The sequence below is a fragment of the Peromyscus eremicus genome, chromosome 4 (genome assembly GCF_949786415.1).
Source record: "Peromyscus eremicus chromosome 4, PerEre_H2_v1, whole genome shotgun sequence".
Lineage (NCBI taxonomy): Eukaryota > Metazoa > Chordata > Mammalia > Rodentia > Cricetidae > Peromyscus > Peromyscus eremicus.
In genome coordinates, this window is record NC_081419.1 from 9,817,787 (window position 1) to 9,834,475 (window position 16,689).

The 16,689-nt window shown below is 53.2% G+C and overlaps 1 protein-coding gene across 4 annotated transcripts in view; it reads left to right on the plus strand.

Annotated features, from left to right (window-relative positions):
- The window catches only part of Dab2ip (DAB2 interacting protein), a 193,360-nt gene that overhangs the window by 103,252 nt on the left and 73,419 nt on the right, over positions 1 to 16,689 (plus strand). The window lies entirely within an intron of this gene.

The following is a 16,689-nucleotide window of genomic DNA, read 5'->3' on the forward strand; positions in this document are numbered from 1 at the left end:
GTGTCATAATTTGATTCTGTCTTGACAGGAAAGAAAAGAATTCTGTATTCTCCAGCTGATGATGCCTTAAAATGGACCAAACACAGCATGTGTGCTGTAGCTGTTCAGTTTAGATAGCCAGCATGCGTATTTGCTTCTTTTCTGCAAACCTAAATGATGGCGGGAGAGACGACTCAGTCAATACAGTGCTTCCCTTGGAAACATGGGAACCCGCGTCCAGTTCCTAGATCCCATGTTTAGTGTGCATAGGAATGTGTCATCAGAGGGATGGAAGGCAGGTACAGTGAGCCCTGGGCTCACTGGCAGGGCAGCCTAGCCTACTAGGCGAGTTCCAGGTCAGTGACTGTCTCAAAAAAGGTATATGAGACTCTGAAGAGTTTTTCTGTGACCTCTACACAAGTGCACACTCTTGTGTACACGCACCAGCATGCACACATATGGATACATGGGTTTTCACGCATATATAAACACCAAAAACCCAAATGACTTCACAGAAATGGACCTCAGGGACACTTAATGTCTCGCACTCACATGCATTCTTTTTCTTTTCTTTCTTTTACTAAGAGGTGGTTCAGAGTCATGGCTAAGGTCAGCCTCTGGCAGGGAAGAAGAGTCCATGTTGAGGGCCTAGGGTCACACCCCTAGATGTAGCACATGGTTTCTGGGGGCTCCATTGGAGCAGGAACTAGATACCCCCCCCCCCCAGACATGAGAGCCACAGCAGGGAGGGCAAACCTTTCGGGACCTTGGATCAGTGGTTGGTATTACTGTGGTCCTGCTACCGATAGGGTATCTACTGTGTGGCTGGCACTGTGCCCACTGCCCTGCACCCCTGACTTGTAATCCTCCAGGCAGCTCTGGTATTGATTCTCCCATTACCGAGGAGGGAACTGAGGCGCAGTGGGGTAAGGCGTTGACTCAAGCCCGGGCTGAGGAGTGAGACCCAGGTGTCTCGGCCCCAGGACTTGATTTTGACTTCCCAGGACTGGAAGCGGGAATGTCATGGGCATCATGTGGCCTGCCAGGTCCTCTGTTTGTGACTCCATGTGCACACCATCATACCTCCACGCTGCTGTAATCCATGGCTTGGTAACTGCCCACTGAGACTGGCGTTTTCCTGTTGTGTCTTCACTCTTGCCTGGGTCAGAAGCCACCTGAGAGGGGGCGTCAGTGCCAGTCTGTGAACCTCCTGTACTCAGAACCCACTGCGGCTGCTGGACTCACTCGGGTGGGGTCTGCACGGTGCAGGGGACATGTTTGTGAGCCATTTGTCCACCTACCTCCTGGCCACCCTGTGAGGAGTCACTCCGTGCTCCCATTTCACACAGGAGGAGCCCAAGGTTCAGAGTCTGTCACATAGCCCCCGAGTTACAGGCAGACACTGATAGTTCTGGTGGCCATGTCACTTTCTCGTCCTTAGGCACTTTGGTCCTTTGTCTCTGTGTAGTCTTGAAGGACAGGGGTGTGAGTGGAGCTGGGGGAACTGAAGTGTTTGGGTATGGAGATCTGGGTTCAAATCCCAGCACTTCTCTGAGCTGTGCTGTGCCCTAGTTAGCCACCCAGCCTCTCAGAACCTCTGCCAGTAAAGTGTGGATGACAACCCCCGCCCTGTGGCAGGTGCTTCGCTGATGAGAGACGCTGTGGCCGGTCGTATCCATCCATTCCATCTACAGTCCCAACCGAGTTTCTCTTTCCGGCTCCAGATTAGTGCAGGGCTGGGGAGGGCTGGGCTAGAGGACAGAAGGCATGGCGTTTGGGGGTATCGGGAAGGAGCGCTTCCTCACCCCCATTCCTGAGCACTTACTCTCTCCCCCTTGGCATCCTCAGTTTGCAGCTTGCTGCTGCTGCTCCCTGTAGACCCTGAGGGAGCCTGGGGAACATGGTTTTGCCTGGGGGAGGCAGGGGAGATACCACAGGCTGTAATGAGACTGCCACTGTTGCTGCCATTGCAAGCCCCGGTGACAGGATGTCACCATCTCTCACAGAAGGTGCCCTGTGGGAGAGGACTGGATCTGACAGAGGCCCCACCCAGCTGAGAGAGGGTGTTTGCTCCCTTCCAGGGCTGGCTCTCAGCCCTCCTGTGAGAGGCTGCCCCTGTTTCCCAGGGCATGGGGGCTTGGTGCTAGCCTATTGAAGCCTCTCAGTTGCAGGACTTGGGAGAGCCTGGTTTTTTCTTGCTGTGAAACGAAGTTGATGACTCTTGAGGTTGGCCCCTTCTGATGCGGCTTTAAGGCCTGATGCCAGCTTTGTGATGGGCGAGTTGGGGGTCCTTCCAACTCGTGTGCAGCTTCTTCTGTCAAGCAGCAGTGAGCGGTGTGGTCCTTCAGATTGGTGTGCCCAGCTCTGGGGGGTAAGAGCGGATGGGGAAGGGGCTGAGAGCAGGTGACCACGGTGGCCTCCTCTTCCTCCTTGTAGGTGTCTGGGTTTCACACCCAGGTGCGTCTTTTCTGACCCAGGTTTTGGGAAGTGGGAGACAGAGACAGGAAAGAACATGCAGGATGCGGGGTTCTGGATCTGCAGGTGTTGGGCCAACCCCTCCTGGGCCCACGTCCCCTCGTGTGTTCCCAGGAATCAGGTTGGTGGGAGACAAGGAAGTGCTGACAGCCGTGGTTCCCGGGAAGGCCCCTTAGCCCCTGCCATCCCTAGATGTGGGCTGGAGGAGGCTGTTGACCTGGAGGAGCTGAGCAGGGGTGGGGTGGGAGGTGGCTTTGGGAAACCTGACGGCCAGTTGATCCCTCCTCGGGAAGTTGAGAGTAGAGATGTTTGAAGGTTTGGCTGGAATTAGGTCTCAAGGCTATTTTTTTGTGAGATGGAGAAGTGTCAGAGAGGGGAAGGCTGGGGGGGGGGAGGGGAGGCTGCAGAAGCAGCGGATGAACTGAGCACTGGGTGGATCGCAGTGCTTCTGGAAACAGGTCTTCCGTTCTTTTCCGAGATTCCCTTTTGCTGGTGCTGGGTTGCACATAAACTCTGTGTTTCTGATTCCGTGACAGGTGTGCTCGGGGTGCTGTGGGAACTCAGGGGGAAGATAGGAGAATTCTTAGAGTGGGGACCTTTAAACTGGGTTTTAAGGGCTTGTAGTTTTTCAAGAAAAGAGATAGCAGTTCTGTTAGAGGAAGGTCTAACCAGACAAGAATAAACCAGTAGTCCTCATCGGAATGTTGGGAGCATGAAGGCAACAGCCAGTCGAGAAGCATGAGGGGCTCTAGTGGGCTCTAAAGCCTTTGTACTTTCTCCAGTGGGATGCAGGAGCTGCAGGGGTGGTGGCTGAGGGTGGAGGCCTCTGAGGTGCCCATTTGAGGTTTTCAGCTGCTCAGTCCTCACCCAGTCCCTGCGTGACTTCTCCGTGCATGCACCGTCTTCTTTCCAAGACCAGACATTCGGGGGCTGCCTCTGCAGGAGGCTCTTGTTAGAGGAGGAGCCGTTCAGGTTGGGCCAGGGTTGGGGAACAGTAAAGGCCTCCTGTCTGAGCAAGCAGGCAGCCCAGGCCCATGAGGCGAACGAGACTGTTGGGATTTGTGCTCAGGCGGAGAACCAGGTGTTCCATCAGTAGGCAGAGACCAGGCCAGAGGGGGATTCAGGATGGGTGAAGGGACATCTGCTATTCTCACCCGACCCTTGATCCCCTGAGCTTAGATGTCCTTGTGGGGGTCTGCTTGCTCCGTCCTGGGAAGGACTAGCCCAGCCTGGGCAGCTTGGAGAGGGAGGGGACAAGGAAAGCTCCCATCCCTTCTTTTCAGCTCTAGAACCTTCTAGAGTGTGCCTTTTCTCTGCCAGGCCCTCTCTGGTAACTACTAAGGTGTGAACGGCTGATTCCTGGGCTGTGTCACAGGCTCCTTACACGTTTTCTTGCCCAGGGTGGGATGCTGGGTTCAGTGACTGGCAGGTAAGCAGAGGGCCGTGAGATGCTCTTCTCTCTTCACGTGTGCTCTGGGGATGTAGTGCTGATAGCTCCCAGCAGACCACGGGGAGGGACCAGATTTGAATCTTGGCCGCTGCTCCCCTCTGTGGGCAAGCTGCTCATCCCCAGACCTCTTCCCTCATCTGCAAACAGGGAGCTCTGAGGGCTCCGAGCCACACAGGTATGCATTCAGCCAGTGTCCACCCCTGCGGCTTGCTGTTTCAGGGCACACCCTTTCCACACTTTCCCCAGAGCCCCAGGTAGAGGGCCCCATCTCTCTATTTAACACTGTCCCAAAGCAGCATCCCTCCTGACAGCTCTGAGGCCCAGCTGGAACCAGGAGGTTGAGAGAGGTGAAGTAGAGAACACTTAGGGAACCAGAACTAGTGTTCAAAGGGGCCAGAGCTGGCCAGAGCTGGCCAGTCTGCAGGGTATTTTCCCACCAGTTGGGGGCAGCAGAGGGCAGCAAGTGGACACATGGGTGACTGAGCTGGTTTGGCCTGGATTGTTCAGACAGCTGTCCTTTGAGGTCATTGGGGGGCCAAGGTTTGGAGCCACGACAGGCTTGCATTGGAGAGGCTCAGGGTGAGAGGCTAGTGTGTGAGCTGACAGGAAGGGTTAGGGCACTGTCACCAGGCTGGGTCTCCTAAACACTTGGACCCTGTCATTCTGAACGGTTTATAGGCTCCTTGGGTCCCCTTAGTGACTCCACTACTTTGGGACGGAGTAGAAGGGCATTCCAGGGGAGGTCAAGTCCCCTGACTGGATCCCAAGCTCAGCATGGCTGATTCTATGGGCTATTTGGTACAGGATCATGAAGCCTGTTTTTGGCAGGCTCCTGGGGCAGACCCATGCTGGGCACTCTGCAGATAGTGTTCATTTCCTTCTTAAACTCCAGGGCACACATACTTCACTTTCCAAGATGAGTGTTGGGAAAGGCCCCCTGAAGCTGCCTGCCCTGTGCACCTGCATGCAGAAGGCTCATGGATCTTGCTGGCTGGCTGTGGCCAATGTGTGCTAGCCAGTGTCATCGTTCTCCTTGTGGATGAGGACTCAGACTCACAGAGGGGCAGTGTGTTGTTTGGGGATCACACAGTCAGGGAGAGTCAGAGCTGACATTTGAATCCAGGCTCCCCTCCCCTGCTTTCTCCTGCTCAGCACATGGGCCGGCAGGTGTCTATGTAGGACAGACACTCCTCCAGCCAGGGGAGAGTTTTTGTCTTGTACCCCACCTTTTAGCCCTGAGGCCCTTTGAGGAGCCTGGATAGAGGCACGGCTCAGATGCCTTCATTTTCCACTTTCTTTCTCTGTGTGTGTTGTTTGTGTGTTCTCACGGAGGTGCACATGTGCATATGGGTGCCCTGCTTGTGTGCACATGTGTGTGTTGTGTTTGTGTGTTCTCGTGGAGGTGAACATGTGCATATGGGTGCCCTGCTTGTGTGCACATGTGTGTGTTGTGTTTGTGTGTTCTCACCGAGGTGCACATGTGCATATGGGTGCCCTGCTTGTGTGCACATGTGTGTGTTGTGTTTGTGTATTCTCGTGTTGTTTGTGTGTTCTCACGGAGGTGCACATGTGCATATGGGTGCCCTGCTTGTGTGCACATGTGTGTGTTGTGTTTGTGTGTTCTTATGGAGGTGCACATGTACATATGGGTGCCCTGCTTGTGTGCACATGTGTGTGTTGTGTTTGTGTGTTCTCGTGGAGGTGAACATGTGCATATGGGTGCCCTGCTTGTGTGCACATGTGTGTGTTGTGTTTGTGTGTTCTCACCGAGGTGCACATGTGCATATGGGTGCCCTGCTTGTGTGCACATATGTGTGTTGTGTTTGTGTGTTCTCATGGAGGTGCACATGTGCATATGGGTGCCCTGCTTGTGTGCACATGTGTGTGTTGTGTTTGTGTGTTCTCATGGAGGTGCACATGTGCATATGGGTGCCCTGCTTGTGTGCACATGTGTGTGTTGTGTTTGTGTGTTCTCATGGAGGTGCACATGTGCATATGGGTGCCCTGCTTGTGTGCACATGTGTGTGTAGAGGCCAGAAGTGACGTTGGGAGCTTTCCTTGGCTTCTCTTCCTCTCTCTCCTCACCTCTGCTCTCTGAGACAGGACTCTCATTAGCCTGGAGTTCACTGGTGTGTCCACTCACTGGCCAGTGAGCCCTGGGGACTTTGCTCTCCCAGCATGTGTCACTGAGCCTGGCTTTTTTCTTTTCATTTCTTTTTTCTTTTCCTCCTTGACATCTAGGATTGAACTTCGGTCCTTATTCTTGTGTGGCATACACTTTACTGATAGGCATCTCTCTAGCTCCCTGTCCTATTTCTTTTTTTAAGACAGGCCTTGGACTGTTGATCTTTCTCCTCCACCTCTTGGTTGCTAAGAGGACAGGCATATATCCTCATGCCTGGTTTAGACGGTGCTGGGGATCAAACTCAGGACTTTGTGTATGCTGGGTGAGCATTATACCAACTGAGCCACACCCCCAGCCCCGTCTCCTCACTATTTCCTGCTGTGAGTACAAAGTGATCCTGTGCCATTGGGGTTGGATTACACACATAATTCCATGTGAGTTCTTGGGTAGGAATTGTTTCTGGAGCCAGGAGGCCCTCTGTAGAGGTGGCGCATACTGACATCTGTTTCCTACACAAGTCTACACATGCTGATGATTAGTTGCCTGTGGGGTTGCCTGAAGAACAACATCTTAGAGGAACCGTGACTGTCCCTCCCCTGCCCTGGTGCCTTGTAAGGGTGGGCAGATCCATTTCTCCAGCCTGGCATCCGGCCATCCAGAGCCCCACAGGCCTGTGCCAGCCTCCACCTTGGGGCAGGTTGGTCTTCCACCCTCCATCCCCTGCTTTGAGAAGTTCTTGTTGCCTCCTGCCCCCCTTTCCTCCCTGGAAGGCCTTCCTGGGCAGACGTCTCCCCAGCTTCAGGATGTCTGCCTTTTCTTCCTCCGCTCGCTCGTCACTAATGATCCACCACGTGTCTCCTCCACCAGCTGACAGTGACCTTCTCAAGGACAGGACTGGTTTCTGATTCCTTGGAATCCATAGTGCCTGCTGTGGGCACCTGCTAGGGGCTGGCGGAACGGCCGGGGGTGGGGGGCAGCAGGGAGCAAATTAATTAGATGGGGGAGAAGTGGGAGCAGCCACCTCCTCAAATCTGAGAGTCCCCAGCTCTGTCTGAGGCCACTGTGGCTCCTTGCTCCAAGAGGGAAGGTTGACTGGTCGTCCAGTTCCCCAGAGCCCAGCAGAACACCAGCCCTTGCCTGGATATAGACTGCTCGCAGTTCCTCTGAGGCCAGGACTCCCAGGTCAGCGCAACCTGCACCTGCCAGATTACCCAAGGACAGTGGCCCAGCTGTGACTGTTTTCCTAGTGAAAAGGCATTTAACAATCGCGCCACTCAAGAGTTTGGGGGTACCCCCCACCCCCCCTACCCCCACCTGGCTCAGTTTGGCTTTCTTGATGTGGGAGTCAGAGGCCCCCTGGGTTCTCTGGTTCCCCATTGGTTAACACTTTTCCCTCTTTGCTCCAGGTCTGACCTAGCATCCATCCTTTGGGGTAGCCACTGTTCCCAAAAGGTTCTTTCATTTGTTGTCACGGCAGATGAATTCCTGTTGTGGTGGGGGAACATGCCCAAGAAACGAAGGGTTTAGAGACCGCCTGGTGTCTAGACCGACCTTTTCATTGTAGGAATGAGGAAGCTGAGTTATAGAATGGCTAAAGTTGCTTGTTCAGGGCCTCAGGGTTGGTTGTGGAGTGGTCTACCCAGACTGAACTCAGCCCTGCTGCTCCCTGGCTCTGTGGCCCTGTGCAAGATTCTTGCCCTTCCTGAGCCTCTAATTTTTCATCTGCATAATGGGTTGTGAGGACCAAAGGAGTCATGAAAAGCTCTAGTACAGACAGGGCCTGGTGGAAGCTTTCTGAGAGCCTGTGTTGTGTCAACTCCTGTTGTGTGGTGAACAGGGAGGCTGAGAATGGGCCCGTGGCCACTCTGTTGGGCATCCTCACCAGAGCATTTGCTCACACAGGATGGGGAAGGTGTGACTCACTAGGAAGACCTACCAGGTCATGAGATCTCAGCCCTGAGGCCAGCGGACAAAGGTGAGAGAGGCCAAATGCAAGGGAGGACACCCTAGTGGAATGGGCTTCCGAAGCCACCTCCTGTACTAGCCTAGGCCAGCCTAGAACAATGGTTCTCAACCCGTGGGTTGTGACCCCTTTGGGAGTCTAACAATCCCCGTCTCCCCCCCACTTGCCTAAGATCATCGGAAAACACAGATATTTACATTATGATTCATAACAAAATTGCAGTTATAAAGTAGCAATGAAACAGTTTTATGGTGGAGGTCACTACAACACGAAGAACTGTACTAAAGGGTCAAAGCATTAGGAAAGTTGAGAGCCGCTGGCCTAGAGCGTGGTGGCCTTCAGGCTTCTGAGCCAGTTTATGCTGAAGGCAGTGTCCACAGGCCTGGGACTTTACGGGATGGCCAGTCACTCCCTGGCTGCTCCCCGTTGTCACATCCGCGGTTGAGACCTGAGGAATGCATGTCTGATTTCTGCACATGGATGTCTGCTCAGGCCTGCAGGAAGTGTTAGAGGGCCATGCTTGTGGAGCCTTTCCCCTTCCTGAGTCACTCCACCCTCTTCTCCTGCCTTCTCCAGGCTCTTGGGGTTTCTCATGTGCCATGCGCCCAGGCTGGGGTGGTGGTGTGGAAGTTGGAGGCCAGGGGGCCCTGCAGCAGTGGCAGGGGTCTCCAGAAGTGGTCACACTCACTGCTGTCCTGAGCAGAGTCCGCCTTCATTGCCCTCTGTGGCTGCCCTGCCCTAAATCTCTCGTTAGACCTACCTGCTGGCCCATCGTCAGTGTTTCTAAAAAGCTGCCTCCTCTGGAAAGCCTACCAGGATTACTTCTAAGCGGGATTCTTTAAAAAGTCTTTTTTTGCGCCAGGCGGTGGTGGCGCACGCCTTTAATCCCAGCACTCGGGAGGCAGAGCCAGGCGGATCTCTGTGAGTTCGAGGCCAGCCTGGGCTACCAAGTGAGTTCCAGGACAGGCGTAAAGCTACACAGAGAAACCCTGTCTCGAAAAACAAAACCAAAACAAACAAACAAAAGTCTTTTTTTGCATCATAGATATAAATCCACTCAGGAGATATTTAGTGAATACCTGCCAGGCTTGTGGCCCCTGCTCTGGGGTTTTACGGCCCAGTATGGCTGGGAGGTATTAAACACATTCATTTGTATTGGAAATGTCCACAGAGGGACCTGACCAAGACTGAGGGCATCAGGGAGGCCAGCCTGGGAGGAGGGGTCTAAAGGAGGGTCTGGGTCCTTCAGGAGAAGGGGACTTCCATTGCAGATGGCCCTTTCAGAGTCTTTGCTGGTCAGAGGGGGCAATATAAGCAAGACAGGAAAAGTGGAGGTGATGGTGAAGATGGGGGCCAGAGCCGAGAGCTGCAGTGGGCTGAACAGTTCCCACACGGCACGCACGCACACACGCACGCACGCACGCATGCACGCACGCTGTCCTCACTAACTCTGTATTCTGGAGCTGTTTCCCCCTTCACAGCAGGGAACGGCCCAGGACGTCCAGCCCCTGCCTCAGGCAGCATGTCTTGCTTATATTGTCTTCACTCTCCAGCTTCTTCAGGGAGATGGAAGGCAGAGCTCGGATTTGACCTGGCGGGTCTTGGGTTGTGCCAGGTGGGGACTTCTGAGTGTGTTAAATTTTAGGACAGAAAGACATGTTTGGGGCAGGTGTTTTTTGCTCTTTACAAAAGCCTGAGAGCCACACATCAAGGGACTGTAAAGATGAGCTTTTGGGGTGTATAATGAGTAAACAGGGTATGCTCAGAAACACCCCCAAAATGAAGCCTTCTGCACATGCCAGAGGAAATGGTGGTGGAAGGATTAAGCTTGGTCTTCAGGGTCACTTTCTCTTCTTTCCCTGGTGTGACCGGCATTTGTGACAGTGTCATTTGTGGCCACCTGTTAACAGCTGAGCATGTGTGTGTGTGTGAGCTCGTCTCTGTCTTGTGTGTGCCTCTGTGAGTATGGTGGTGCTGAAGAGAGTGTATGTTCTGCTCGCCTTTCCTGTGGGCATTGCTGGCATGCTGTCCTTGAGCTCAAGTGCGGTTTCAGCCTTGTGTGTTCTCCATGTGAGACTGTGTTGATGTGCAGTTTTCTGGCCAGGATGTTTGTTTGAGACAGGGTCTCATTCTGTAGCCCAGGCTGGCCTCCAACTCACGATCCTCCTGCCTCTGCCTCCTCAGTGCTGAGATTACAAGTGTGCCCACATTCTTGGCTGCTCAGTATTTTGAGACAAGAGTTAGTTAGTTAGTTAGTTAGTTAGTTTATTTTGGTTTTTCAAGACAGGATTTCTCTGTGTAACAGTCCTGTCTGTCCTGGAACTTGCTTTGTAGCCCAGGCTGGCCTCGAACTCACTGAGATCCTCCTGTCTCTGCCTCCCGAGTGCTGGGGTTAAAGGCGTGCGCCACCATCGCCTGGTAAGAGTTTATTCTTGACTGTCCCAGCCTCTTTTCGGGATCTCATGACCTGAGGTCCTGTGCTCCCTTTGTGTGGACCATGTGTTCCGCTGACAAGTGGACTGTGAAGGTCTTTCATGCTTAAGGGAACACTGGCATGGGTCAGAGGGTGAGCTGTGGGCATAAGATGCCCACAAGTGGGTGGCCATCAGAAAGGCACCAGCTTTTGATCCCAGCTTAAAATTCCTCTTCTCTTCCACCTGTCACCATGCCTGTCATTTCGTTAGTGAGTCATTCCCCTGCTTCAGTCACCTTTGATGGCGGAGGAGGACGGAGGAATGCAGAGCCAGAGCATTCTTCAGTACTAAGTGCCACGCCTGGGAGAGCCAGGCCACCCGGCTGGTCACTGATCTTAACTTCATAGAACTGACAGGTGCCAGCACTGGAAAGTGCTCACTCACCCCAGCTCCTTGTGTTTCCCGTGGGAGACTGAGGAGGCCTGGAGAAAGGAACACACCTACCTGGGAGAGTCTGGAAGCATGGTGCTGAAGCTGTAAGGATCGGAGGAGACCTAGGTGTTGTGCTTGGTTATTCTAGACAAGTCTGGCCACCCTCTGGGCCTCGGGTGTTTCGCTTGTACCATGTGGGGCCCGTGGCTTTCACCCATCCACCTAGGAAATAGGTCTCTGGCCACTGCAGCTCCTGCCCCAGCCTGCCGTGTGCCCAGCATCTCTCCTCTCCTGGGGCCGAGAGGTGGCGATATCTGGCTGGGATCTTCCCCTGCCTTTCCTGTTTTGCTTATTTAGATGTGTTCTTGGCGTTTGGACAGAGCCCTAGAATGGTATTGAAGAAGACATCTGTGAAAACAGCCTCTCTTCCTGAAGCTTCCCTGTTTGGGTTTGGACTTTTAAATCTGGCATGGGTAGAGCTGGGTACTGCCCAGCATAGATCCATGGCATTCTGCCTGCGTTGTGAGCACTGTCTTAAAGAGCCGCGGTTGGACAGATAAAGGGAGACAGAGGTATGCCAGACTGTTCACACATCTGCAGTGGCCCAGGGTCAGTTATCAGGAAGGGAGGAGATGACGGCTGGGTTGGGTGGAAGGAATGACTGGCTAGATGCTGAGGGTAGGGAAGGAGCATGCCCTTGACTGAGTACTTGCTATCTACTGGGTCTGGGCTCAGTACTTCACACTGTAGGAGATACATAGCAGGTTGGAGGCCCTTGGTGACAAGGGGCTTCCAGGGTGGTGTGGTATGTATACCCTCCAGAGTACAGTGCATGAGAGGACAGGTTAAGACTCCTCCTGAGCCTTCAGGTCCTGTGTGCAGAGGATGGTCTGGGCTGTCAGTTTCCCATATGAGGAAGGAGGTCCCCACTCTGTTCATCCCACATTCTAGAACTCTCCTGGGTAAAGTCCGAGCTCTGCCACATAACAACCTAGCCACTCTGAGCATGTGTCTTAATCTCTTGTAGCCTCCACTTCCCATTCTGAAAACCTAACATTCTGATACTGAAGCCTGTTTTCTCCCAAGGACTCTTAGCAGAGGCCCTGAGCCTCCTGTGCTGACTCCCTCCCTGCTGAGAGATGTGCTCTGAGTTTTCGTGGACACAGCAACTTGGTAAAACAGGAGCTTGCTCGATAACCCATCATTTATCATCATCATCACTTGGAATTGATTGAAATGGGTGAATGAAGAAATCATGCGTCTGGAATTCTGAAAGGGTCTGAGCGCGGCTGGAGAGCCTTCCAGAGAAGAGCAAGGTTGGGCCAGATGTTGGGAGAGAACGATGTAACTGGGGTGTGTGTGTGGTGTGTCTGATGACGTGTCCTTCCAGTCAAAGACACCTGTGTTCTCCACTCTGGTCTGTCCTGGGTCTTGGCCAGTGATAGGGTGGGGATCAGCTGTGAGTGGTTGTGTTCTTTTGGGTGGGGGCATCCACAGAGGGTGCAGAGGCAGGGGCTGGCAACACAGCCTTGCATGAAAGCCCTGGCCTTAGTTGAGCCCAGTATACTGGCTCAGCTGCCATCTGTGTTAATGGAGGCCAGTGCCCCACAGGGGTGGAGCAGGCTCTGTCCCCGTGGACTGCAGGCTGCCTGCTGCGTTTTACACTTCAGCTCCCTGGATGAAAGCTTAGGCCTCACCTGAGCAGCCCTATGGCCCCACACTGTGCACATGGGGAGTCTCTGAGGTTGCTTTAGAAGACAGCACTAGTTAAAAGAGTTCGAAGCTTCTAAGCTGGATCTTACTCTGTGCCTGCAGGGTCATTTCCCAAGCAGCTTCATTCACGTTTCTATCCCCACTGCTAGTCAGCCTGCAGACTGCTCCCACCTCTGTCGGTCGGTCGGTCACCCACACCTTGGGACAAAAAGAACCTTAGTAACGGTGACAGCAAAGCTACTTCATGTGGTTGCTTAAATACTTGCTGATTTACTGGTACCATCTGACCATAATCCTTCCCGTAATCCCATAGAGTAGGTTCATCATTAGCCTGTTTTACAGATTGGATAGTGAGGTTCAGAAAGGGCCGGTAATTTTTACGGAGGTTACCTGAATTAGGATTTACCTGAATTAGGATTTGAACCCAGACCAGACATGGTGTTGCATGCTGTAATCTCAGTACATGGAAGGAGACAGGAGGATTAGGAGTTTTGAGGCTAGCCTCTTCCCCCCAAAATAAGGTTTGATCCTAGGAAGCTAAGTGTGATGGTGCTACCCCTATAATCCTAGCACTCAGGAGGCTGAGGTAGGAAGATCATGAGTTCAGGGCCAGCCTGAGCTGCATGCTGAGACCCTTCCCAAAAAACAAATGAACAAAGAGATTTGAACCCATGCACCATGCAAAGTTTGAGTGCCCTAGGGGTTGATTGGCAAGGCCAGATCCTGTGTGTGGGGGGAGATAGTCTCTTAAAGGACATGTGAAAAAGCAGACTTTGGGGGGGGGTAGTTGTGGGGGGAGGTCACTGTGGGGGCAGGCAAAGGAGTGATTATGGAGTGATTATTGAAAGCATGCCTGGCCCTCACAAATGAGCTAGCCCTGGCATATGCTATTACAAACAACAGGTTTTTATAAAACCTTTGTATTTGAGTGGGTTCCTTGTGAGAATAAACTTGGCTTTGGTTGGACATTCCTTTCTGCACCCTAAACCTAAACTCTAGTCAGCTTTATGTGTCCTGTTTAATCCTCCCTAACTCATTTCACAGTGAGGTGACAGACCTTGCCCCCAACTCTCAGAGATAAGCTGGGGCCTGCTACAGCTGGGTTTGAGGCTTATGTGCCTGCTTGGACCTCCCCGTTCTTAGCCACAGGCTGTCAGTATGTTCTGACACATCCCCAAAGTGGGTGACAGGAATTCTGTTCTCTGTTTTACAGAAAGAAAGAACTATTTGTTTTTTGAGGCAAGGTCTCACTACATAGGCCTGGCTTGCCTGGAACTTACAAAGATCTCTACCTGCCTCTGCCTCTGGAGTGCCCGGATCAAAGGTGTGCTCCATCAGGTCAGTTAAGGGTTGGTTTGGGTCTTTGTTTTTTCCTCAGTGCTGGCTCCAAACTCTGTACCTGATGCATGCCAAGCAAGCACTCTACTACTGAGCTACCTCCCAGCCCTTTGACTTGGCCTAGCATGACCTTCTGGCTTGAAGACCAACCAGCCACTCTTCATGTGTTCTGGCTCTAGCTGACCCCATGAAGGGATAAAGGAAAAGGCTTGTCTCCTTTCATCCAGGGCAGGGGCTGAACCACCTGACCCTCCAGCTCTGTGAATCTGGGCAGATTGAAGGAATACAGCTTGGGGCCTTTGATGAACCTTGCTGCATGATCTTGGGAAGCCCCTTCACCTCTGTGGACCTTCGTCACCCTCAGTAACAGCTTGTCAGCTATGGGTCTCCTTCCAGGATGAGGATATATTATATGTGGAGCTTCAGAACTCGGACCTGGGTTTGTAGGGCAGATTGTGGAAGAGTGGGGATTAACAGGAGTCCTCAAGGGTTCCCTGAAGAACCCTGTGTGATCTGAGCTTCTGGGCCTCTTGGAAGTGTAGGCAGTGCTCACGTTATAGTGGCTGTTGTGTTCCCAGTGTCTTGTGTAGCAGGCTCTTGGAGTGCTGGTCCCCAAGGTCATTGCTGGCTTGGAGAGGTAGTTGGTAGCATTGCCGTCCGACAACTGGTATTTGAGCCTTGTGAGAAGTGGGAAAGTTGCAAGAGTCCAACCCACTCTCGTAGAGGGGAGACTACTTCTATTTTTTTTAAACTCAGACATAGGATCAAACTGACAATATTATTAGAGAATGGGCTCCATAAATTGTAAGATGGGCTTTGTGGTTCTTTGAACCCCAAGAGTGTAACAATTGCGAAATCTTCAACAGTGCAGAAAATGAAAACCAAGAAAAAGTCCAAGTGTGCTGGGGAGACTCCTCAACTTAGTGCCTGTGAGGGAAGCCGCACAGGTCAGCCAGGCGGGGCTGAGGATGGGAGAGCCCGTTTGCACGGAGGTGCGGGTCCCCCAGGAACTTCGAGCTCCCCTGGTGTGCAATGCCTTGCCTGTGGGTTATGTCTCTGGAGGAGGGTCCCTCCAGCTTACCTGTAAGCCAAGAGTAGCTACTGAGCTGCAGTGCATTGGAATACCTGGGCCGGTCTGGTAGGCTGCAGGGGTCAGATGTATTTGGACATTAGTACCTAGGAAAGCTTTGGGTGAGGTGGTATTTTAGTCGATCTAGGAGGACATGGAATGCTGACAGATGCCAACAGAAGTCTGCTATGGATAGGAGAGGTTGAGGAGGAAGAAAATGAAGAGGGAAAGGGCAAGGTGAGGGATAGCTTGAGGAATTGCAAGAGAGGGGATGTCCTGTGGGAACATCTCTGCCATTAACCTCTGGAGCTGGGTGTCCTTGGGCAAGACACCTCATCTCTGAGCAAGGCTTCTTCACTTGCAGACAAGGTTTTTCTGGTGTTTTCTGTGTGTGCTGGTGACACGAAAGGATTTATTCAGCCCATTTTTGAGCTCGTCACGTCTGGGGGTGAGGCTGCAGCAGATGTCCACCTGTCCCTCTGAAGTCAGGGGGCTGTCAGACATACCGGTTCTCCTGTGATGGGTGAAATGTGACATTCAGGTCACATTGACAGCACTGACATCAAAGTAGTTAACACCCCCTTCACTTCTGTCCTCAGATCACCCAGAATCCAGGCTGAGTGGGTGGGGCCCAGCACCCCTCCCAGACAGCCCTCCTCAGGGAGTTCCAGTTCTCAGCTCTTTTCCCTCAAGGTGCTTGCAGGTTCCAAGCCCAGTGTCTTACAGTTTTTAATGCCATGATGAAAAACCATGACCAAAGGAACTTGGGGAGGAAAGGGTTCATTCAGTTTATGCTTTCATATCTTAGTCCATCCACGAAGGAGGTCAGGACAGGAACTCAGACAGGGCAGGATCCTGGAGGCAGGAGCTGACACAGAGGCCATGAAGGGTGCTGCTTCCTGGCTTGTTCCACACGGCTTAACTCAGCCTGCTTTCTTACAGAACCGAGGACCATCAGCCCAGGATGGCACCACCCACGATGGGCTGGGCCCTTCCACATCAGTCCTTAAACAAGAAAAATGCCCTACAACTAGGTCTTATGGAGGCATTTTCTCAGTTGGGGTTCCCTCCTCTGAAAAGACTGTGTCAAGTTGACCTAAAACTAGCCAGCTCACTAAAGACGCAGCTGTGGCCCCCTGAGCCCCATCTCATCATCTGTCAACGGAGCTCTGGTCCAACCTGCATATACTGACTGATGCCCGCCTCCTCTCCTGCTTCTTCATTAGTCCAGAAGCCCTGGGGTGGGGTGGGGTGAGTTGGGGATGGTGGTTTGAGTCCGGTGTCCCAAAACTTAGCATGCTCAGCAAACCCTTCAACACCTCGGGCTCCTCCCTAAGGGGTGCACTGGGGGATAATGTACCCATGGAGACCGGCCTTGCTGGGGTCCAGGGGTTTCAGCCTCCATCCTGACATCCACTGTCTGCCTACCTTAGGGGTCCAGATGGCCCGAGTACTGCTACTAAGCGATGGCCGGCTGGAGGGCCTGCTCTCCCGGCCTTGGCTTCCTTCATCTGTGCAGCGCTCCTGTTAGTCCCGGACGGGGCGGGGAGTGTGGAGTCCCCCTGGGAGGGTGGGGGTGTGGTCTGCTTGTGAAGGAAGGCTGGGAGATGAGGGGCAGCTGGTGGCGCGAGACCCCCAGGTCCCCGCCCTCTTGGCACCAGGGGGTGGGAGTGGGGGTGGGGGGGCTCGGGCATCCTCGGCCGCGGTCGGAGGCACTCGGCTCAGCGTCGC